This window comes from Gopherus evgoodei, chromosome 10 (genome assembly GCF_007399415.2).
Source record: "Gopherus evgoodei ecotype Sinaloan lineage chromosome 10, rGopEvg1_v1.p, whole genome shotgun sequence".
Lineage (NCBI taxonomy): Eukaryota > Metazoa > Chordata > Testudines > Testudinidae > Gopherus > Gopherus evgoodei.
Genome location: NC_044331.1, coordinates 49,814,042 through 49,837,738, shown reverse-complemented (window position 1 = coordinate 49,837,738; position 23,697 = coordinate 49,814,042). Strand labels below are relative to the sequence as shown.

General features: G+C 39.9%; 2 long non-coding RNA genes across 4 annotated transcripts; both read left to right on the top strand.

Annotated features, from left to right (window-relative positions):
- Positions 1-10,124: 10,124 nt before the first annotated feature.
- LOC115659194 lies at positions 10,125-10,868 on the top strand. 2 transcript variants are annotated; one of them, XR_004002472.1, is made up of 5 exons: positions 10,125-10,157; positions 10,248-10,351; positions 10,439-10,522; positions 10,611-10,709; positions 10,814-10,868. It is a non-coding gene; the product is annotated as an uncharacterized LOC115659194 (long non-coding RNA). The 2 variants fall into 2 exon arrangements; XR_004002471.1 differs by lacking the exon at positions 10,125-10,157 and having other exon boundaries at positions 10,176-10,351.
- Positions 10,869-20,972: 10,104 nt separating this feature from the next.
- On the top strand, positions 20,973-21,834 carry LOC115659154. 2 transcript variants are annotated; one of them, XR_004002460.1, is made up of 5 exons: positions 20,973-21,121; positions 21,212-21,315; positions 21,403-21,486; positions 21,577-21,675; positions 21,780-21,834. It is a non-coding gene; the product is annotated as an uncharacterized LOC115659154 (long non-coding RNA). The 2 variants fall into 2 exon arrangements; XR_004002459.1 differs by having other exon boundaries at positions 21,196-21,315.
- The last annotated feature ends 1,863 nt before the right edge of the window (positions 21,835-23,697 follow it).

Below are 23,697 nucleotides of genomic sequence, written 5' to 3'. Positions count from 1 at the left end.
GTACGATTGAGGTAGCACAATAAACTGTAGGCTTTTTTATTTTAAAATTTTTGCAACAAAAAATTTAAAATCTTTTCTTAACAGACATCTTCAGAGGATGAAGAGAAGCGGCCTTTAAGCAGAACAACCGTAATATGTAGCTGTTGTTTTTGTGTGAAGCAAGATGTTAAAAAAAAGTCTGTAACAAGTAAGGAGAGGGACCAGAACAGCTGTGAAGAAGAAGATGCCGTTATGGTTGATATTATTAGAGCTGTTGTAGTAAAAGCCTTTTACCACTGTTTGAAAAAACAACTTTTGGAAAACTGTACAGCCTGCGCTTTAAATAAGTCCAACCCTTTTAGTCATCCTTGTAATTTTTGGGATCGCTCAGAAGTATTTTACCAGCTTAGACGTATTTCTTCTAAACTGAACGCGGCCCAGCTTGTAAATGTAATTATAGCTGAAGGCTACAAACTGAAAAAAATTAACCACTGAAACTATAACCAAAGTTGTTAAAATGATTAGGGAGGTTGCAAAAACATCTGACCTTGCTGGTAGACCTGTCAAAAGAGGTGTCCCCCGATATTGGCCGGTCGGTGTGTAGCAGGGTTCGTCAAATGGATTATAAAACTTTTTACACGCAAGCTTGTGACCCTAGGGGCTTAAAAAAATATTAATTAAGATGCCTTGTAAAAAAATTGTATCACAGTTTTTATATTACTTTGCTTATGCGTTAAAAAATGTATGTAATTGTACCGTAAATTACTTTGCTGCTGCTTTAAAAGTCAAATGTGTATAGACGTCGTTGTGTTAAATAAAAAGAAAAGGAGAAGCAAACTTTTGTGTAGCGTGTGTTTTAAAGCAAGACGGGGTAAGCTAAAGAAAATTTATTACTCACCCGAAAGAACTGGTAGTTTTGGGGGCATAACACCCTTATTTCAGGCCGCTAAAAGACACCTTAAAACCTTAAGCAGAAAGCAGGTTTCCGCTTGGCTTGCGGATCAAGATGCTTACGCTTTACATAAACCAGCAAGGCTTAAATTTAAAAGAAATAAAACAGTGGTGTCTAATGTGGATACGGAATGGCAGGCAGATTTGGCTGATATGGCCGCCTATTCAAAACACAATGACCACCGTAAATATATTTTAACAGTGATAGATATTTTGTCTAAATATGCCTGGGCGAGAACCGTAAAAAAAATAAAACAGGAAAAGAGGTGGCAGAGGCGTTTAAAGCTATTTTTACAAACGGGCGCGTGCCTCGAAAATTACAACCAGACCGAGGAAAAGAGTTTTTAAACAAAGCTTTAAAAAATTGTTTAAGCAATATCGGGTACACCATTTTGCGGGAATAGTGGAGAGGTTTCACAGAGCTTTAAAATCCAAGATGTGGAGGTATTTTACCGCCCGTAACACCTTTCGCTACATTGATGTGCTGCAGGCCTTCATAGATGGTTACAACAGAAATTATCACAGAACTATCAGAGGGCGCCCAATTGACGCGACACAAGCTAATGCGCTAAGCGTGTGGGAAAACCGTCTACGGGGGTAGTTTTAAAATAAAGACGTAACGTGTAATTTTTTAAAAAGGGGATCACGTAAGAGTATCTAAAACGAAGGGCACTTTTGAAAAGGGCTATCAGCAACCCTTTACCGATGAAATATTTATCGTGTCAGGGGGTTTATTAAGGGGACAAAGACCGGAGTATGATTACAAGATTATGAAGGTGAGGAAGACGCGGGGTCTTTTTACCCTGAAGAGTTACAAAAAGTAAACGCTAACCAGGGCCGCGTTTAAGGGTAGAAAAAATTTTAGCAAAAAAAGGTCGGGGAAGAAACAATTTTTTTTTGTAAAATGGAAGGCTGGCCTAAAAAATTTAATAGTTGGGCTTAAAGCGTCTCAAGTGCACGACCTTTAAAGAAAAATGACTGAACAAAGTTTTTACATGACCTTAGGAAGCAATTCCTCAGCGGGGGCTATTCCTTAAAATACCAGTTCCAATTTTACAATACAACTAGCCAAGCCTTTAAATTTAATAGGGCGGTCGGATGTCGCCTTATCGGAAATTCATTAGGGCTTAGCTACTCTCACACTTTACAGCGCTGCAACTGGGGTGTGAAAAAACACCCCCCTCAGCGCTGCAAGATACAGCACTGTAAAGCGTCAGTGTAATCAGGCTACACCCGTAAGGGATGTGGTTTACATGCAGCGCTGGGCCCAGCGCTGCCGCTCTGACTACACCCACACTTCAAAGCGCTGCCGCGACAGCGCTTTGAAATTCAAAATGTAGTCATACCCTTACTGTCACTCTTGGAACACGCTTCTTTACGGTTCAGCATTTACTTTAGCATCGGTAAAAAAATTCGAACCTACAACCAGCATATCGGAACCATTACTATTGAAATAAAGACGGATCAAAATAAACACGTTTCATTTAGTTTTGGAAAGAAATGTTAAACTACATCTGCGCCCCCAAAAAGCTGAAGAATGGTGACTATGAAAAACTACGGGGACCCCTTTTTGTATACTACTACAAGGCCCAGGCTGGCTATGGCTTACCAGGATATCAAGGAATACCCGTTATGTACGGGGCAGGTTTAGGAGGATATTTCGCAGTCTTTCTAGAAAAGCCGTGCCACTTTTAAAAAGAGGTTTTGACATTATTAAACCCCACATGACAACAGCCGCAAAAAATATAACCAAAGACGTCGTAAACCACGTGTCTAGCGCAGTTACAAACAAAATAGGAAGCACACATGCAACAAGAAGCTTCCGGTTTAGTAGTAATAAGAAGAAAAAGAGCAGCGTTGCGCCAGCCATTTAAAGGACCACCTAGACCCTTAAAAAAAAGCTGTCAGAAGACGTCTTAGCCATATACCTAAAAGGTGTCCTAAGAAGAGAAAGCGTCGCCTTACCCGCGGTAAAGGGGATATATTTTAAAATGGCTTTTATTCATTGTGGCTCTGACGAATGCACCAAGTCGGAACTGGATTTATTTTAAATACACCCACACAAACCAGTATCGAAAATAGCTTTTATGTAGAGGTGCCTCCTTTGGCCGCTTTAACGGTAAACGCCCCTCTTTAATTTTTTATTTTGGGATCGGGATCATTACTTAACAACAACTAACAACACGCTGCTGTACGTGTGCTGCAAGGTGATAAAAGAAGACGGGTCAGACATTGATGATGATGCCCGGATGACCCTAACAAACTACCCCATAGCCACTCTTTTTAACCAGCTGGATGTTACTTTAGGCGATCGTCTTATTAGCCAGACAGGCGGATTTTATAAAGGCAAGGCAGGGGGCCACGAAAGCACCCTTTTGGTTGGCCAGGCCAGTGAGGGGTTTATACCGAGGGCCGAACTAACGGCCGGCAGCAGGAAACTGGATTTGTTCGGACCTTTACACAGCGATTTGTTTTTTGAAGAAAAACTACTGCTAAACGGCGTGGACTTAAAAATCAAACTAACACGTAGCAAAGATGTTTTTTGCCTCATGAGCGGGACTGCCAACCAGAATTATAAAGTACACATTATTTCGGCGTCCCTGTTTGTAAAACGTGTAAAAGTAATCCCGGGGGTTGGTTTGGGGCAGGCTGACGCTTTAATGACCGCCAACGCTGAGTACCCCGTAGACCGGGTATGCATAAAGGTGTTTAGCATACCGGCCGGCAGTCTTGTCAGTAACCAGGAAAGCCTTTTTTCGGGACAACTCCGCAAGCAGCTCGTAATCGGTTATATACATAACGACGCCTTCAGCGGCAGCTACGTTAAAAACCCTTTTAACTTTAGACATTATAACGTTAATTTTGTGGCCTTGTATGCGAATGGTGAACAGGTGCCAGCAAAACCCCTACAACCCGATTTTGAAAATGGAAACTGCGTGAGGGAGTACATGCAGCTCGTGCAGGCTACTGGAAAATATGTAAAAGACCGATCGCTCTTAATTTACCGCGATGAATTTGCCCAGGGTTATACGCTGTACGCCTTTGATTTGACCCCGGATCAGGAGTGCGCCGATCATTATTCTTTAATTAAAACTGGAAACCTGAGAGCGGAAATTCGGTTTGCAACGGCTTTGCCCTCTACGGTTAACATGATAGTGTATGGGGGTTTTGATAACGTGCTCGAAGTAAATCATAGAAGAAACGTTCTCTTTGACTATATGTAATCATGAACACCGTGCAGCTACGAGATATTTTATTACAGGACCCTTCTTTTTTAGATTTTTTTTTTGGGGCCTTGCTTCCGAAAGGTTTTGTGTCCGGAAGACCTTTGGGGCTTATTGTTAACACCCACTCCCATAAGTTACCCGTGAAAATTGGGTGGCCCTTTATTTACCAAAACGAGGACCCGGCGAGCTTTTTGACTCCTACTGTTTTTCCCCAGACAGTAAGTTTTTCCCTAAGTCTATTATGACTTTTTTAAACCGTAACTGTAATAACGTTGTGTTTCATCAGAGACAACTACAGGACACCCTAGCTGTAACCTGCGGTTTTCATTTTTTTTTCTTTTAAAACAACGTAGTAAGGGTTTATCTTTTGATTGTATATTAAAATTGTACACCGATGATTTACCAGAAAATGACCGCTTGGTAGTGCGATTTGTAAAAGGAAAAAGACACGGCATGCCCAGACCTGTTTTAAGCATGTTTCAACATGTTCAAACATGTTTGTCTTTCGTGTGTTTAAAGAGGTGCATCAATAAAACACAATTTTTATTTTGTTTACGTCTTTTATTTTACATTGTTAACAAGTCGATTTTTCGTTTTTAAGAGGGAGGTTTTAAAAGGAAGGGGTGGTGTTACTTGTGGCCTTGACCGGCTTTAGCCCTATTTTTAGACGCTCTAAAAATTGTTTATTGGTAACATGCCCTACGATGGTCGTAGGCACGTTTAGCTCTGCCAAGGCTTTCATAAAAACATGCCACCGTTTAGGAGTCCTCTTGTTAGCGAAAGAATAAGAGCCGGTTACCCCCCCCCGACTAAATCGAGCATGTGAGACCCCTCAATCGCTTTCCCCCGGTACACAAAACGGCCGTTATCAGCCCAAGAAGAAACATCTTTACGCTGTTTAAGCTTATTTAACAATATTTCAGCTTTTTTTTTATAGCGAGGATTTACGCCCTGCAACAACTCCTGAATATCAAAGTCCGATAAAACCCCCTGAACTTTAGGAGGCTGAATCTCCTTTTGCTCTCGCTCTTGCTCGGGGAAAAAAAGAGATTTATTTTAGTTTTTTCCATTTCACCACGCTTGGCCAATACGAGGTATCTTTGCAGGACCCCCCTCGTCGAGTTTAGCCTTTTTGTAGTCGGATAAACCGGTACTTTGAAGTATGTCTTTCATTTCTGAAGCCAATTGGCGAGTGGTTGTGGTTCTGATATTTTCTTCACCGCTAGAAGCCCGCTTTATTTGTTCTAACTGGTGGCTAGGAACGAGGTACATTTTTTCAGCGTGTTCCATTAGCTGTTAATTAAAAGGCTTGACAGCAGAGGGCGTGCAAAGATTAACAAAGGGCCAATAAAGCCACCGGTTTGTTTTACAATAAGCTTTTTTCTTTTCAGGGATAGCTTTTTATCGCTTAGTTTTTAATAATTTTTCGCTTTTTTTAAGGATGCTAATTTGTCGAGGTTTTAGAGGAACGTTTCCTTTTAAAGTGTTAAGCACTATTTCTGAGATGGCCGCTACTAGGTCGTCAGAAGCCGTACAGAGCTTTCTTTAAGGCGGCTTGCCTTTGATAAGAAATTTTAGAAGAGCCAGGTTTTTTTTGCACACGGTTAGACATGTTTGTTCGGGTGGCTATTTTTTTTTAAAATGGAAGATTGATTAAAAATAACTATTTTTATGGTTTTTTTAAAGGTGTATGCACAGACCCAGTCTGGGGGGAAAAGACCTGTTCTTAACCTGAGGTTTTCAGGCGTTGAAGCGTTTAAATCCACCCCGTAGGGGTTTTTGGTAGCGTCCTCAAAAACCTCAAAAAAACCCCTGCGTTTTAGCAGGGTACATTTGCCGGCCAAAGTGGTAACTTGTACTTTATCTCGGGGGGGGGGGGGTTAAAAAGAACCATATATTTAGTATTTACATTAATTGTACGGCTTTTTTTCCCTGACAAAACATATTTTGCACAATGTACATAATATTTAAGTTTTTGTGGTGTACCTATTTTGTAAAGGCTTTTTCAATTTCACCTCTTTCAGAAGCAGACTCCATTAGATCATCTATTATAACCATATTCAGTTTATTACTAGGAAATAATTGTTCATCATTAAAAATATTAGGTAAACCTTCCAAAAATGTAATACATGAAAATTTTTGCAGCAACTCTGTATACAGCGGTTGCCAACAGCTATAACAGCACACAATATTTTCAGGCATACATGACAGTTTATGACCATTTTCTAACAACTGCTTTATAAAATATGATTTTCCAGTATTTGAGGGACCACAACGCAAACAGGAAAAGGGATGAACAAACTGAATGTGGTTTTTCATAATAAATACTACCCCTACGGCAAAGTTTTAAAAGCCTCCTCGAGGGCTCTTTTGTCGTAAATGCCTTTTTCAGGTTTTTTTTAGAGTTCTTGTTTCTATTAACCAGTGTTTTTTTACCCTTACGATTCCTTTTGGCTCCTCTCTCGCGGGGTAATCCCAGACGAGTTTTTCTAAGCTTTCAAAATTAATTTTTTCACTGTTTCCTGAGTTAAGTGTGATTCCTTTTAATTTCATACAGGTTTTACCGCTGGACAGTTTTAGGTCCCGCGGACACAAACTCCACAATGTATTCATCGGGGGTATTTCGCTAGTTAAATCTCCTAAATAATACCCTAGGGGTGGATTCCACTCCCATTCTTTACTTACAAAAATTACAGAATCCGTATCACGGTAAAGACACCGCTGCTTAAACGATCGAACAAGCGCTAGAGCTCTAGCCGGGCATAAGCGGTGGTAAAGCACGCTATAAACACGTTAGTGTTGCTGGAATGGGTGCAGTGTTCTTTTGCGTACTTCCAAGACACTACGGCTGTGTCATCATCGATAAACTCGCACGATGACACGTCGTAATAAGATACAGAAACGTACTTGAAGAGTTCGTCGGGGTCCGTTACTATACTAGTGTTAGTCAAATTTGTTCGCTGACCAAATTTTCTCCACAAGGCATTTAAAAAGAGCTTTGAGATTTGTTTTTTTGCGGGTTTACCTTAATGTTGTTTAGACGCAGACACACACCTTCTTTTTCACGGTACTCTTTAACGTACTGTTCTTTTTTAAACTTGTCCGTACACAAGTGAGGGAACACCGAGGGCTCTTGTTTTTTGTCTTAGGTGTGTTTTAATATAGTCTGAAAAGAGGGTATCTCAAGAGCGATTAAAATGCCAGACTTCGTAAATTTCAGCGATTGTCTACCCTTTGTTTAAAGCCTCCACCAACTCTATTGTCCATCAAGTCCTGTTAAAGCCCTCTCCTCCTGACTGTGCCTGAAGGGGTCCTTTTGTTTTGTTTCTGCACAAAGGGCGCACAGGGGCAACATTAGTTTACCATCAACCCTGTATGGTAACACGGAAAAATCCAAACCTCTTGGAGGGTACACTTTAACCTTGGCAATGCCAAAGTACTGTCAGCTATCCCCAAAACCCTCATACACTATAACGGGGTGTCCCACAGGGTATTGTTAAGTTTTGTTAACAAAAGGGTAGAGGCTGGTAAAATCGTAGTAATGAACCGGCTCCCTGGGCTGCAGTTTGTGATAAAGGCAAATGGGGTTTATTCTACCACCGTAGGGGCGTCTCTTGGAACCAAAGACTGTGGCAACTTTTTTTCTCGCAAAAAATTTTCCACCTGGTTATCGTTTGCTAGCATAGCCTGCCACTCGTATTCACACACGGTCCTTACCTCAAACCCCTAGCTTTTTAAAAATTCAGCCTTAATGATGGTTCGGTTGTACAGCTGTCCGTAGCTTGCCTTAAGCAACGGGTTGTAATCATTTTCGCAATAGCAGATGGGGCACCCGTGAAAAAAATACCCGTTAAATTCCAAGGCCGTGGGTTTACCAGTTATAACGGCGTAACCCTCCAAAAAATAGGACCCCGTTTTAAACTCGCCACCCTGCAAAGCGTGTTGAATGTAAATATTCTCAATGTGGGCTACGTACATCAACTACTGAATGGCCGGCGTACAATATCTCTTCTGCTGTTTGTGGTAATTGTCTAACGGCAAAAGGGCTATGGTTTGCGGTTTAAAAAAATTAAACCGGTACGTGGCCATGCAAATCGAGGCTAATGTGAGGTGCTGAAAGGGATCTGTACACTTAGTAACCACCTCCTCATTAGCCTTTCCGGAGTTTTTAACAATTTGCTTTTCTGTCATTTTTATAACTTCGTTTCTGAACCGGTCGCAAGCCTCTCGCAAAATTTCAACATCTTTTTGACAATAATAGCGTAGTTCTTTTTGAAGATCAAAGCTGTTTTGGCGATTTGCTGGTACCAGTTTAAAAACTCCTTTTTTTCTTCGGGCATCATGTAGTCTACTCCAAAATACTCTATTTCGGGCATAGGTCCCACATAGTTTTGATTTTTAATGGTGTTAAAGAAGTGCGGAAAGTACCCCTTCGCTTCCTCAAACCCCATAGCTTTGGGTAACTCTGGTAAGTTTCATTGGGAGAAAATTTAAATAATCTAGAAATTTAATGTCTAAGTTTACCACCGTCACGCAAGTAAGTTTTCCCCCTTGCGTTACGGTGCTAACAGCCGTTTTTTCTTTAATTAACTGCCTAAGAATAAAATAACTATCGTAACCTTTAGCGTTATGAACAATGAAAGTGTATCCCTTAAAGCGCTTGTCTACAAAGGTTAAAACAAACGCGCTGATGCATTCTTCCCCCTTAAATTCCAGCTAGTTTCTTTATTTAAATGCAAAGCATAAACATAATTTGGCACGTGTACCCCCGTTTCTTGCATACATTCAAAATCATAAAACACATAATCCTTTCCCTCTTCTACAAACCAAATATTAAGCATATAACACTCGTGATCCTCTATGTTGTCGGGTTTTTGAGAGCATTGAGGACACTTTTTGCTTGTACACATGTGATTGTTAAACGTGTAGAAGCCGCACTTATCCCAAAAAAGTCTGTTTTTACAATCAACTTTACCGCTGGTCGCCAAAGCGCTGTGCCTATCTAAACAGGCGTCAGACCCGCAAAATAGCTTACAGCTTGGGCATCTCTTTTTTTCACCGGCCACTTCGAGGCACTCGGCCTATTACACGTACGGCAGTGGTTCTTACAGGCGTGCTGGTGTTTGTGGCTATAGGGAGCGTAACACTAGTTGCACAAATACGGGGTGCCTATAAAGCCTTTAATATTTAAAATGCCGTAATAATGTTTGCTATGTAACAAAACAAAAACAGTTTGGGAACGCTGTACACCCCCCGTTGTAAAAAAACACCAATTTCTATTTTCATAATACCTAACGGTAATAGCTACCCCCAAAGCGCTCTTCGAAAGAGCTCACGTCTGTCAAGCTAGCTAAAAATTTGCTATAAAAGGCTTTAAAAGTATTCAGTACTAATGTAGGTTAAGAAAAAACGACGTTTAAAAGGAAAAGTTACAAAGGCAAAGCCTGTTTGGGAGGCCCTGGGTAAAAATTAACTACCCGTGTAGGTTAAGAAAAAAGCTTTTCATATTATTAAGTTTAAAAGAAAAATTGCCTGTTCAGTAAGCACAGGGTAATAACTTTATAAAGAAGTGGCTAAGAAAAATACAATAAAGATCATGGTAACATAAAAAAAGAGAAAATTTTAACCTTTGCAGTCTTTTTCTAAAGGAGGCAGCTTTTCTGGTTTAACCCTAGTAAATAAAACACATTAAAACTAGTAAATACCATTGTAGGTTACGAAAAACCGAGGTTTAAAAGGAAAATTGACAAAGGCAAAGCCTGTTTGGTAAGCACGGGAAAAAAAAGCATTGAATCTATTCAATATCAGTGTAGATTAAGAAAAAAGAGAGGTGAAAAGAAAAAAAGCACATGGTAAAATCAGAAGGAGAGAGAGAGAGAGAGAGAATTTTTACCTTTGCACTTTTTCTGTAAAATGAGGCAGCTTTCCTGGTTCAAACCCTCTCAGGCTTGTTATTAAGAAATTGTTGTCAGATTTGGAGAAACAGAATTAAAGGCAGAGGTAAACCTTTTTTTTAATAACAAATTATAAAATGTTTTATAATAATAAAGGGATAAATATTTTTGATTTTATAGGGGGGAATGGAAGAAGAGCCTACGTATGAGGACATGGCAACCGAGGAACCGCCGCAGGATAGCGATGTTGAAAACCAGCCGATAGACCCCGAATTATGGAAAGATGGCGATATTGTTACGGTAAAAGCTTTACCCCTTGTAAAAAAATAAAATAAAAAAATTATTGTATTTACACTTTTTAAAAAAATGGCTTGATTTTTTTAACAGATAACAAAGCCGGGGCCATACAAGATTACTGCTTTGGTGTGTGACTAATGGCCAACAGTTGCAGAGACAGAAACTCCCGAGGAGGTAACGACACCTAAACTTATTTGCTATATATATATGTTTTTGTGTATGACACTAATTAAGCTTTACTATACGTTTGGTTTAATAATAGGCTGCTGAAACTATGATTGACGGAGCCGTTGCCGGAGGCGATTCAGAAACAAAGGCTACAAACGGGGTGTCAATGGTAAAACCCAAAGAGCATGGCGAGGTAAAACTTACTAAAATAATTTTTAAAAAATATAAATATAAACTATAAAAATGTAAAATATAAGAGCGGTAAACTAATACTGTATGTTTTCTGTTTAATAACAGAAAGGTGCTACGGGGTCCGACGGTGCCTCAGCTGAGGATGACGATAATTCAGAATCAGACGAAGGTACGATTGAGGTAGCACAAATAAACTGTAGGCTTTTTTATTTTAAAATTTTTGCAACAAAAAATTTAAAATCTTTTCTTAACAGACGTCTTCAGAGGATGAAGAGAAGCGGCCTTTAAGCAGAACAAGCGTAATATGTAGCTGTTGTTTTTGTGTGAAGCAAGATGTTAAAAAAAAGTCTGTAACAAGTAAGGAGAGGGACCAGAACAGCTGTGAAGAAGAAGATGCCGTTATGGTTGATATTATTAGAGCTGTTGTAGTAAAAGCCTTTTACCACTGTTTGAAAAAACAACTTTTGGAAAACTGTGCAGCCTGCGCTTTAAATAAGTCCAACCCTTTTAGTCATCCTTGTAATTTTTGGGATCGCTCAGAAGTATTTTACCAGCTTAGACGTATTTCTTCTAAACTGAACGCGGCCCAGCTTGTAAATATAATTATAGCTGAAGGCTACAAACTGAAAAAAATTAACCACTGAAACTATAACCAAAGTTGTTAAAATGATTAGGGAGGTTGCAAAAACATCTGACCTTGCTGGTAGACCTGTCAAAAGAGGTGTCCCCCGATATTGGCCGGTCGGTGTGTAGCAGGGTTCGTCAAATGGATTATAAAACTTTTTACACGCAAGCTTGTGACCCTAGCGGCTTAAAAAATATATTAAATAAGATGCCTTGTAAAAAAATTGTATCACAGTTTTTATATTACTTTGCTTATGCGTTAAAAAATGTATGTAATTGTACCGTAAATTACTTTGCTGCTGCTTTAAAAGTCAAATGTGTATAGACGTCGTTGTGTTAAATAAAAAGAAAAGGAGAAGCAAACTTTTGTGTATCGTGTGTTTTAAAGCAAGACGGGGTAAGCTAAAGAAAATTTATTACTCACCCGAAAGAATTGGTAGTTTTGGGGGCATAACACCCTTATTTCAGGCCGCTAAAAGACACCTTAAAACCTTAAGCAGAAAGCAGGTTTCCGCTTGGCTTGCGGATCAAGATGCTTACGCTTTACATAAACCAGCAAGGCTTAAATTTAAAAGAAATAAAACAGTGGTGTCTAATGTGGATACGGAATGGCAGGCAGATTTGGTTGATATGGCCGCCTATTCAAAACACAATGACCACCGTAAATATATTTTAACAGTGATAGATATTTTGTCTAAATATGCCTGGGCGGGAACCCTAAAAAAAATAAAACAGGAAAAGAGGTGGCAGAGGCGTTTAAAGCTATTTTTACAAACGGGCGCGTGCCTCGAAAATTACAACCAGACCGAGGAAAAGAGTTTTTAAACAAAGCTTTAAAAAAATTGTTTAAGCAATATCGGGTACACCATTTTGCGGGAATAGGGGAGAGGTTTCACAGAGCTTTAAAATCCAAGATGTGGAGGTATTTTACCGCCCGTAACACCTTTCGCTACATTGATGTGCTGCAGGCCTTCATAGATGGTTACAACAGAAATTATCACAGAACTATCAGAGGGCGCCCAATTGACGCGACACAAGCTAATGCGCTAAGCGTGTGGGAAAACCGTCTACGGGGGTAGTTTTAAAATAAAGACGTAACGTGTAATTTTTTAAAAAGGGGATCACGTAAGAGTATCTAAAACGAAGGGCACTTTTGAAAAGGGCTATCAGCAACCCTTTACCGATTAAATATTTATCGTGTCAGGGGGTTTATTAAGGGGACAAAGACCGGAGTATGATTACAAGATTATGAAGGGGAGGAAGACGCGGGGTCTTTTTACCCTGAAGAGTTACAAAAAGTAAACCCTAACCAGGGCCGCGTTTAAGGGTAGAAAAAATTTTAGCAAAAAAAGGTCGGGGAAGAAACAATTTTTTTTTGTAAAATGGAAGGCTGGCCTAAAAAATTTAATAGTTGGGTTAAAGCGTCTCAAGTGCACGACCTTTAAAAAAAAATGACTGAACAAAGTTTTTACATGACCTTAGGAAGCAATTCCTCAGCGGGGGCTATTCCTTAAAATACCAGTTCCAATTTTACAATACAACTAGCCAAGCCTTTAAATTTAATAGGGCGGTCGGATGTCGCCTTATCGGAAATTCATTAGGGCTTAGCTACTACTCACACTTTACAGCGCTGCAACTGGGGTGTGAAAAAACACCCCCCTCAGCGCTGCAAGATACAGCACTGTAAAGCGTCAGTGTAATCAGGCTACACCCGTAAGGGATGTGGTTTACATGCAGCGCTGGGCCCAGCGCTGCCGCTCTGACTGCACCCACACTTCAAAGCGCTGCCGCGGCAGCGCTTTGAAATTCCAAATGTAGTCATACCCTTACTGTCACTCTTGGAACACGCTTCTTTACGGTTCAGCATTTACGTTAGCATCGGTAAAAAAATTCGAACCTACAACCAGCATATCGGAACCATTACTATTGAAATAAAGACGGATCAAAATAAACACGTTTCATTTAGTTTTGGAAAGAAATGTTAAACTACATCTGCGCCCCCAAAAAGCTGAAGAATGGTGACTATGAAAAACTACGGGGACCCCTTTTTGTATACTACTACAAGGCCCAGGCTGGCTATGCTTACCAGGATATCAAGAATACCCGTTATGTACGGGGCAGGTTTAGGAGGATATTTCGCAGTCTTTTTAGAAAAGCCGTGCCACTTTTAAAAAGAGGTTTTGACATTATTAAACCCCACATGACAACAGCCGCAAAAAATATAACCAAAGACGTCGTAAACCACGTGTCTAGCGCAGTTATAAACAAAATAGGAAGCACACATGCAACAAGAAGCTTCCGGTTTAGTAGTAATGAGAAGAAAAAGAGCAGCGTTGCGCCAGCCATTTAAAGGACCACCTAGACCCTTAAAAAAAAGCTGTCAGAAGACGTCTTAGCCATATACCTAAAAGGTGTCCTAAGAAGAGAAAGCGTCGCCTTACCCGCGGTAAAGGGGATATATTTTAAAATGGCTTTTATTCATTGTGGCTCTGACGAATGCACCAAGTCGGAACTGGATTTATTTTAAATACCCCGACACAAACCTAGTATCGAAAATAGCTTTTATGTAGAGGTGCCTCCTTTGGCCGCTTTAACGGTAAACGCCCCTCTTTAATTTTTTATTTTGGGATCGGGATCATTACTTAGACCTTAACAACACGCTGCTGTACGTGTGCTGCAAGGTGATAAAAGAAGACGGGTCAGACATTGATGATGATGCCCGGATGACCCTAACAAACTACCCCATAGCCACTCTTTTACTTTAGGCGATCGTCTTATTAGCCAGAGCAGTAATTGTTACCCTTACAGAGCCTTAGTAGAGCTAATTTTAAACTACAGCCACGACACCCTCACTACACAGTTTTCGACAGGCGGATTTTATAAAGACAAGGCAGGGGGCCACGAAAGCACCCTTTTGGTTGGCCAGGCCAGTGAGGGGTTTATACGGAGGGCCGAACTAACGGCCGGCAGCAGGAAACTGGATTTGTTCGGACCTTTACACAGCGATTTGTTTTTTGAAGAAAAACTACTGCTAAACGGCGTGGACTTAAAAATCAAACTAACACGTAGCAAAGATGTTTTTTGCCTCATGAGCGGGACTGCCAACCAGAATTATAAAGTACACATTATTTCGGCGTCCCTGTTTGTAAAACGTGTAAAAGTAATCCCAGGGGTTGGTTTGGGGCAGGCTGACGCTTTAATGACCGCCAACGCTGAGTACCCCGTAGACCGGGTATGCATAAAGGTGTTTAGCATACCGGCCGGCAGTCTTGTCAGTAACCAGGAAAGCCTTTTTTCGGGACAACTCCGCAAGCAGCTAGTAATCGGTTATATACATAACGACGCCTTCAGCGGCAGCTACGTTAAAAACCCTTTTAACTTTAGACATTATAACGTTAATTTTGTGGCCTTGTATGCGAATGGTGAACAGGTGCCAGCAAAACCCCTACAACCCGATTTTGAAAATGGAAACTGCGTGACGGAGTACATGCAGCTCGTGCAGGCTACTGGAAAATATGTAAAAGACCGATCGCTCTTAATTTACCGCGATGAATTTGCCCAGGGTTATACGCTGTACGCCTTTGATTTGACCCCGGATCAGGAGTGCGCCGATCATTATTCTTTAATTAAAACTGGAAACCTGAGAGCGGAAATTCGGTTTGCAACGGCTTTGCCCTCTACGGTTAACATGATAGTGTATGGGGGTTTTGATAACGTGCTCGAAGTAAATCATAGAAGAAACGTTCTCTTTGACTATATGTAATCATGAACACCGTGCAGCTACGAGATATTTTATTACAGGACCCTTCTTTTTTAGATTTTTTTTTGGGGCCTTGCTTCCGAAAGGTTTTGTGTCCGGAAGACCTTTGGGGCTTATTGTTAACACCCACTCCCATAAGTTACCCGTGAAAATTGGGTGGCCCTTTATTTACCAAAACGAGGACCCGGCGAGCTTTTTGACTCCTACTGTTTTTCCCCAGACAGTAAGTTTTTCCCTAAGTCTATTATGACTTTTTTAAACCGTAACTGTAATAACGTTGTGTTTCATCAGAGACAACTACAGGACACCCTAGCTGTAACCTGCGGTTTTCATTTTTTTTTTCTTTTAAAACAACGTAGTAAGGGTTTATCTTTTGATTGTATTTTAAAATTGTACACCGATGATTTACCAGAAAATGACCGCTTGGTGGTGCGATTTGTAAAAGGAAAAAGACCCGGCATGCCCAGACCTGTTTTAAGCATGTTTCAACATGTTCAAACATGTTTGTCTTTCGTGTGTTTAAAGAGGTGCATCAATAAAACACAATTTTTTATTTTGTTTACGTCTTTTATTTTACATTGTTAACAAGTCGATTTTTCGTTTTTTAAGAGGGAGGTTTTAAAAGGAAGGGGTGGTGTTACTTGTAGCCTCGACCGGCTTTAGCCCTATTTTTAGACGCTCTAAAAATTGTTTATTGGTAACATGCCCTACGATGGTCGTAGGCACGTTTAGCTCTGCCAAGGCTTTCATAAAAACATGCCACCGTTTAGGAGTCCTCTTGTTAGCGAAAGAATAAGAGCCGGTTACCCCCCCCGACTAAATCGAGCATGTGAGACCCCGCAATCGCTTTCCCCCGGTACACAAAACGGCCGTTATCAGCCCAAGAAGAAACATCTTTACGCTGTTTAAGCTTATTTAACAATATTTCAGCTTTTTTTTTATAGCGAGGATTTACGCCCTGCAACAACTCCTGAATATCAAAGTCCGATAAACCCCCCTGAACTTTAGGAGGCTGAAGCTCCTTTTGCTCTCGCTCTTGCTCGGGGAAAAAAAGAGATTTATTTTAGTTTTTCCATTTCACCACGCTTGGCCAATACGAGGTATCTTTGCAGGACCCCCCTCGTCGAGTTTAGCCTTTTTGTAGTCGGATAAACCGGTACTTTGAAGTATGTCTTTCATTTCTGAAGCCAATTGGCGAGTGGTTGTGGTTCTGATATTTTCTTCACCGCTAGAAGCCCGCTTTATTTGTTCTAACTGGTGGCTAGGAACGAGGTACATTTTTTCAGCGTGTTCCATTAGCTGTTAATTAAAAGGCTTGACAGCAGAGGGCGTGCAAAGATTAACAAAGGGCCAATAAAGCCACCGGTTTGTTTTACAATAAGCTTTTTTCTTTTCAGGGATAGCTTTTTATCGCTTAGTTTTTAATAATTTTTCGCTTTTTTTAAGGATGCTAATTTGTCGAGGTTTTAGAGGAACGTTTCCTTTTAAAGTGTTAAGCACTATTTCTGAGATGGCCGCTACTAGGTCGTCAGAAGCCGTACAGAGCTTTCTTTAAGGCGGCTTGCCTTTGATAAGAAATTTTAGAAGAGCCAGGTTTTTTTTGCACACGGTTAGACATGTTTGTTCGGGTGGCTATTTTTTTTTAAAATGGAAGATTGATTAAAAATAACTATTTTTATGGTTTTTTTAAAGGTGTATGCACAGACCCAGTCTGGGGGGAAAAGACCTGTTCTTAACCTGAGGTTTTCAGGCGTTGAAGCGTTTAAATCCACCCCGTAGGGGTTTTTGGTAGCGTCCTCAAAAACCTCAAAAAAACCCCTGCGTTTTAGCAGGGTACATTTGCCGGCCAAAGTGGTAACTTGTACTTTATCTCGGGGGGGGGGGGTTAAAAAGAACCATATATTTAGTATTTACATTAATTGTACGGCTTTTTTTCCCTGACAAAACATATTTTGCACAATGTACATAATATTTAAGTTTTTGTGGTGTACCTATTTTGTAAAGGCTTTTTCAATTTCACCTCTTTCAGAAGCAGACTCCATTAGATCATCTATTATAACCATATTCAGTTTATTACTAGGAAATAATTGTTCATCATTAAAAATATTAGGTAAACCTTCCAAAATGTAATACATGAAAATTTTTGCAGCAACTCTGTATACAGCGGTTGCCAACAGCTATAACAGCACACAATATTTTCAGGCATACATGACAGTTTATGACCATTTTCTAACAACTGCTTTATAAAATATGATTTTCCAGTATTTGAGGGACCACAACGCAAACAGGAAAAGGGATGAACAAACTGAATGTGGTTTTTCATAATAATTACTACCCCTACGGCAAAGTTTTAAAAGCCTCCTCGAGGGCTCTTTTGTCGTAAATGCCTTTTTCAGGTTTTTTTTAGAGTTCTTGTTTCTATTAACCAGTGTTTTTTTACCCTTACGATTCCTGGCCTCTGTATTACGATTTCTTTTGGCTCCTCTCTCGCGGGGTAATCCCAGACGAGTTTTTCTAAGCTTTCAAAATTAATTTTTTCACTGTTTCCTGAGTTAAGTGTGATTCCTTTTAATTTCATACAGGTTTTACCGCTGGACAGTTTTAGGTCCCGCGGACACAAACTCCACAATGTATTCATCGGGGGTATTTCGCTAGTTAAATCTCCTAAATAATACCCTAGGGGTGGATTCCACTCCCATTCTTTACTTACAAAAATTACAGAATCCGTATCACGGTAAAGACACCGCTGCTTAAACGATCGAACAAGCGCTAGAGCTCTAGCCGGGCATAAGCGGTGGTAAAGCACGCTATAAACACGTTAGTGTTGCTGGAATGGGTGCAGTGTTCTTTTGCGTACTTCCAAGACACTACGGCTGTGTCATCATCGATAAACTCGCACGATGACACGTCGTAATAAGATACAGAAACGTACTTGAAGAGTTCGTCGGGGTCCGTTACTATACTAGTGTTAGTCAAATTTGTTCGCTGACCAAATTTTCTCCACAAGGCATTTAAAAAGAGCTTTGAGATTTGTTTTTTTGCGGGTTTACCTTAATGTTGTTTAGACGCAGACACACACCTTCTTTTTCACGGTACTCTTTAACGTACTGTTCTTTAAACTTGTCCGTACACAAGTGAGGGAACACCGAGGGCTCTTGTTTTTTGTCTTAGGTGTGTTTTAATATAGTCTGAAAAGAGGGTATCTCAAGAGCGATTAAAATGCCAGACTTCGTAAATTTCAGCGATTGTCTACCCTTTGTTTAAAGCCTCCACCAACTCTATTGTCCATCAAGTCCTGTTAAAGCCCTCTCCTCCTGACTGTGCCTGAAGGGGTCCTTTTGTTTTGTTTCTGCACAAAGGGCGCACAGGGGCAACATTAGTTTACCATCAACCCTGTATGGTAACACGGAAAAATCCAAACCTCTTGGAGGGTACACTTTAACCTTGGCAATGCCAAAGTACTGTCAGCTATCCCCAAAACCCTCATACACTATAACGGGGTGTCCCACAGGGTATTGTTAAGTTTTGTTAACAAAAGGGTAGAGGCTGGTAAAATCGTAGTAATGAACCGGCTCCCTGGGCTGCAGTTTGTGATAAAGGCAAATGGGGTTTATTCTACCACCGTAGGGGCGTCTCTTGGAACCAAAGACTGTGGCAACTTTTTTTCTCGCAAAAAATTTTCCACCTGGTTATCGTTTGCTAGCATAGCCTGCCACTCGTATTCACACACGGTCCTTACCTCAAACCCCTAGCTTTTTAAAAATTCAGCCTTAATGATGGTTCGGTTGTACAGCTGTCCGTAGCTTGCCTTAAGCAACGGGTTGTAATCATTTTCGCAATAGCAGATGGGGCACCCGTGAAAAAAATACCCGTTAAATTCCAAGGCCGTGGGTTTACCAGTTATAACGGCGTAACCCTCCAAAAAATAGGACCCCGTTTTAAACTCGCCACCCTGCAAAGCGTGTTGAATGTAAATATTCTCAATGTGGGCTACGTACATCAACTACTGAATGGCCGGCGTACAATATCTCTTCTGCTGTTTGTGGTAATTGTCTAACGGCAAAAGGGCTATGGTTTGCGGTTTAAAAAAATTAAACCGGTACGTGGCCATGCAAATCGAGGCTAATGTGAGGTGCTGAAAGGGATCTGTACACTTAGTAACCACCTCCTCATTAGCCTTTCCGGAGTTTTTAACAATTTGCTTTTCTGTCATTTTTATAACTTCGTTTCTGAACCGGTCGCAAGCCTCTCGCAAAATTTCAACATCTTTTTGACAATAATAGCGTAGTTCTTTTTGAAGATCAAAGCTGTTTTGGCGATTTGCTGGTACCAGTTTAAAAACTCCTTTTTTTCTTCGGGCATCATGTAGTCTACTCCAAAATACTCTATTTCGGGCATAGGTCCCACATAGTTTTGATTTTTAATGGTGTTAAAGAAGTGCGGAAAGTACCCCTTCGCTTCCTCAAACCCCATAGCTTTGGGTAACTCTGGTAAGTTTCATTGGGAGAAAATTTAAAAAATCTAGAAATTTAATGTCTAAGTTTTCCACCGTCACGCAAGTAAGTTTTCCCCCTTGCGTTACGGTGCTAACAGCCGTTTTTTCTTTAATTAACTGCCTAAGAATAAAATAACTATCGTAACCTTTAGCGTTATGAACAATGAAAGTGTATCCCTTAAAGCGCTTGTCTACAAAGGTTAAAACAAACGCGCTGATGCATTCTTCCCCCTTAAATTCCAGCTAGTTTCTTTATTTAAATGCAAAGCATAAACATAATTTGGCACGTGTACCCCCGTTTCTTGCATACATTCAAAATCATAAAACACATAATCCTTTCCCTCTTCTACAAACCAAATATTAAGCATATAACACTCGTGATCCTCTATGTTGTCGGGTTTTTGAGAGCATTGAGGACACTTTTTGCTTGTACACATGTGATTGTTAAACGTGTAGAAGCCGCACTTATCCCAAAAAAGTCTGTTTTTACAATCAACTTTACCGCTGGTCGCCAAAGCGCTGTGCCTATCTAAACAGGCGTCAGACCCGCAAAATAGCTTACAGCTTGGGCATCTCTTTTTTTCACCGGCCACTTCGAGGCACTCGGCCTATTACACGTACGGCAGTGGTTCTTACAGGCGTGCTGGTGTTTGTGGCTATAGGGAGCGTAACACTAGTTGCACAAATACGGGGTGCCTATAAAGCCTTTAATATTTAAAATGCCGTAATAATGTTTGCTATGTAACAAAACAAAAACAGTTTGGGAACGCTGTACACCCCCCGTTGTAAAAAAACACCAATTTCTATTTTCATAATACCTAACGGTAATAGCTACCCCCAAAGCGCTCTTCGAAAGAGCTCACGTCTGTCAAGCTAGCTAAAAATTTGCTATAAAAGGCTTTAAAAGTATTCAGTACTAATGTAGGTTAAGAAAAAACGAGGTTTAAAAGGAAAAGTTACAAAGGCAAAGCCTGTTTGGGAGGCCCTGGGTAAAAATTATTAACTACCCGTGTAGGTTAAGAAAAAAGCTTTTCATATTATTAAGTTTAAAAGAAAAATTGCCTGTTCAGTAAGCACAGGGTAATAACTTTATAAAGAAGTGGCTAAGAAAAATACAATAAAGATCATGGTAACATAAAAAAAGAGAAAATTTTAACCTTTGCAGTCTTTTTCTAAAGGAGGCAGCTTTTCTGGTTTAACCCTAGTAAATAAAACACATTAAAACTAGTAAATACCATTGTAGGTTACGAAAAACCGAGGTTTAAAAGGAAAATTGACAAAGGCAAAGCCTGTTTGGTAAGCACGGGGAAAAAAAGCATTGAATCTATTCAATATCAGTGTAGATTAAGAAAAAAGAGAGGTGAAAAGAAAAAAAGCACATGGTAAAATCAGAAGGAGAGAGAGAGAGAGAGAGAGAGAATTTTTACCTTTGCACTTTTTCTGTAAAATGAGGCAGCTTTCCTGGTTCAAACCCTCTCAGGCTTGTTATTAAAAAATTGTTGTCAGATTTGGAGAAACAGAATTAAAGGCAGAGGTAAACCTTTTTTTTAATAACAAATTATAAAATGTTTTATAATAATAAAGGGATAAATATTTTTGATTTTATAGGGGGGAATGGAAGAAGAGCCTACGTATGAGGACATGGCAACCGAGGAACCGCCGCAGGATAGCGATGTTGAAAACCAGCCGATAGACCCCGAATTATGGAAAGATGGCGATATTGTTACGGTAAAAGCTTTACCCCTTGTAAAAAAATAAAATAAAAAAATTATTGTATTTACACTTTTTAAAAAAATGACTTGATTTTTTTAACAGATAACAAAGCCGGGGCCATACAAGATTACTGCTTTGGTGTGTGACTAATGGCCAACAGTTGCAGAGACAGAAACTCCCGAGGAGGTAACGACACCTAAACTTATTTGCTATATATATATATATTTTTGTGTATGACACTAATTAAGCTTTACTATACGTTTGGTTTAATAATAGGCTGCTGAAACTATGATTGACGGAGCCGTTGCCGGAGGCGATTCAGAAACAAAGGCTACAAACGGGGTGTCAATGGTAAAACCCAAAGAGCATGGCGAGGTAAAACTTACTAAAATAATTTTTAAAAAATATAAATATAAACTATAAAAATGTAAAACATAAGAGCGGTAAACTAAAACTGTATGTTTTCTGTTTAATAACAGAAAGGTGCTACGGGGTCCGACGGTGCCTCAGCTGAGGATGACGATAATTCAGAATCAGACGAAGGTACGATTGAGGTAGCACAAATAAACTGTAGGCTTTTTTATTTTAAAATTTTTGCAACAAAAAATTTAAAATCTTTTCTTAACAGACGTCTTCAGAGGATGAAGAGAAGCGGCCTTTAAGCAGAACAAGCGTAATATGTAGCTGTTGTTTTTGTGTGAAGCAAGATGTTAAAAAAAAGTCTGTAACAAGTAAGGAGAGGGACCAGAACAGCTGTGAAGAAGAAGATGCCGTTATGGTTGATATTATTAGAGCTGTTGTAGTAAAAGCCTTTTACCACTGTTTGAAAAAACAACTTTTGGAAAACTGTGCAGCCTGCGCTTTAAATAAGTCCAACCCTTTTAGTCATCCTTGTAATTTTTGGGATCGCTCAGAAGTATTTTACCAGCTTAGACGTATTTCTTCTAAACTGAACGCGGCCCAGCTTGTAAATATAATTATAGCTGAAGGCTACAAACTGAAAAAAATTAACCACTGAAACTATAACCAAAGTTGTTAAAATGATTAGGGAGGTTGCAAAAACATCTGACCTTGCTGGTAGACCTGTCAAAAGAGGTGTCCCCCGATATTGGCCGGTCGGTGTGTAGCAGGGTTCGTCAAATGGATTATAAAACTTTTTACACGCAAGCTTGTGACCCTAGCGGCTTAAAAAATATATTAATAAGATGCCTTGTAAAAAAATTGTATCACAGTTTTTATATTACTTTGCTTATGCGTTAAAAAATGTATGTAATTGTACCGTAAATTACTTTGCTGCTGCTTTAAAAGTCAAATGTGTATAGACGTCGTTGTGTTAAATAAAAAGAAAAGGAGAAGCAAACTTTTGTGTATCGTGTGTTTTAAAGCAAGACGGGGTAAGCTAAAGAAAATTTATTACTCACCCGAAAGAATTGGTAGTTTTGGGGGCATAACACCCTTATTTCAGGCCGCTAAAAGACACCTTAAAACCTTAAGCAGAAAGCAGGTTTCCGCTTGGCTTGCGGATCAAGATGCTTACGCTTTACATAAACCAGCAAGGCTTAAATTTAAAAGAAATAAAACAGTGGTGTCTAATGTGGATACGGAATGGCAGGCAGATTTGGTTGATATGGCCGCCTATTCAAAACACAATGACCACCGTAAATATATTTTAACAGTGATAGATATTTTGTCTAAATATGCCTGGGCGGGAACCCTAAAAAAAATAAAACAGGAAAAGAGGTGGCAGAGGCGTTTAAAGCTATTTTTACAAACGGGCGCGTGCCTCGAAAATTACAACCAGACCGAGGAAAAGAGTTTTTAAACAAAGCTTTAAAAAAATTGTTTAAGCAATATCGGGTACACCATTTTGCGGGAATAGGGGAGAGGTTTCACAGAGCTTTAAAATCCAAGATGTGGAGGTATTTTACCGCCCGTAACACCTTTCGCTACATTGATGTGCTGCAGGCCTTCATAGATGGTTACAACAGAAATTATCACAGAACTATCAGAGGGCGCCCAATTGACGCGACACAAGCTAATGCGCTAAGCGTGTGGGAAAACCGTCTACGGGGGTAGTTTTAAAATAAAGACGTAACGTGTAATTTTTTAAAAAGGGGATCACGTAAGAGTATCTAAAACGAAGGGCACTTTTGAAAAGGGCTATCAGCAACCCTTTACCGATTAAATATTTATCGTGTCAGGGGGTTTATTAAGGGGACAAAGACCGGAGTATGATTACAAGATTATGAAGGGGAGGAAGACGCGGGGTCTTTTTACCCTGAAGAGTTACAAAAAGTAAACCCTAACCAGGGCCGCGTTTAAGGGTAGAAAAAATTTTAGCAAAAAAAGGTCGGGGAAGAAACAATTTTTTTTTGTAAAATGGAAGGCTGGCCTAAA